Source organism: Chiloscyllium plagiosum, chromosome 19 (genome assembly GCF_004010195.1).
Source record: "Chiloscyllium plagiosum isolate BGI_BamShark_2017 chromosome 19, ASM401019v2, whole genome shotgun sequence".
Lineage (NCBI taxonomy): Eukaryota > Metazoa > Chordata > Chondrichthyes > Orectolobiformes > Hemiscylliidae > Chiloscyllium > Chiloscyllium plagiosum.
This window is the reverse complement of record NC_057728.1, coordinates 67,868,125-67,869,618: the sequence shown is the minus strand read 5'-3', so window position 1 is coordinate 67,869,618 and position 1,494 is coordinate 67,868,125.

Sequence of the window (1,494 nt, the reverse complement as noted above, 5' to 3'; positions counted from 1 at the left end):
TTTGGTATGCTTTCCTTTATTGGTCAGAGTATTGAGTACAGGTGTTGGGAGGTCATGTTGCGGCTGTACAGGACATGGGTTAGTCCACTGTTGGAATATTGCGTGCAATTCTGGTCTCCTTCCTATCGGAAAGATGTTGTGAAACTTGAAAGGGTTCAGAAAAGATTTACAAGGATGTTGCCAGGATTGGAGGATTTGAGCTACTGGGAGAGGCTGAACAGGCTGGGGCTTTTTTCCCTGGAGCGTCGGAGACTGAGGGGTGACTTTATCGAGGTTTATAAAATTATGAGGGGCATGGATAGAGTAAATAGACAAAGTTGTTTCTATGGGGTGGGAGAGTCCAGAACTAGAGGGCATAGGTTTAGGGTGAGAGGGAAAAGATATAAAAGAGACCTACGGGGCAACGTTTTCACACAGAGGGACGTGTATGGAATGAACTGCCAGAGGATGTGGTGGAGGCTGGTACAATTGCAACATTTAAGAGGCATTTGGATGGGTATATGAATAGGAAGGGTTTGGAGGGATATTGGCAGGGTGCTGGCAGGTGGGACTAGATTGGGTTGGGATATCTGGTCGGCATGGACGGGTTGGACCGAAGGGTCTGGTTCCATGCTGTACATCTCTATGACTCTATGACTGTATCTCAGGTACAGCATATTAAATATCGGGAAAGTCCTTCAAAGGTAAAGAGAATATAGGAGATTACTTAAAAAGCAAATTAGGCAGGCAAGGAGGAGCCATGAAATATCTTTGGCAGATGGGATTGAGGAAAACCCTAAGGTTTAATAAGAATATTACGAGTAAGAGAATTACCTGGAAAAATGTGGGACATATTAGAGACCAATGGAGCAAGCTGTGCTTGGAGCCAGAGGATGTGGGTGAGGTTTCAAATAAATACATCTCACCTGTATTCACAGATGAGAAAGACATTACAGCCAGGAATTTCAGTTTCAGTTCCCCTTGGCCCAGGAACTCCCCACATACGTTTGAGAAACTCTCACCTTTAACCTCGGCCCTCTAGTTTTGGTTTGCCCTGCCCTGGGTAGAAGACCTTGGCTATTCACCTTACCTATGCCCCTCATGATTTTATAAATCTCTATATTGTGTGCAGGAGGGTTTCCTGACACAATATGTAGATAGGTCAACAAGAGGTGAGGCCATACTGAATTTGGTTCTGGGTAACGAACCAGGCCAGGTGTTAGAATTGGAGGTAGGTGAGCACTTTGGGGACAGTGACCACAATTCGGTGACTTTTACTCTAGTGATGGAGAGGGATAAGTGTGCACTGCAGGGCAAGAGTTATAGCTGGGGGCAGGGAAATTATGATGCGGTGAGGCACGACTTAGGATGCGTGGCTTGGAAAAATACGCTTCAAGGCAAGGGCGCAATTGATATGTGGAGCTTGTTCAAGGAGAAACTATTGAGTGTCCTTGATAAGTAAGTACCCGTCAGGCAGGGAGGAAAGGGTCGTCTGAGGGAGCCGTGGTTTAATAA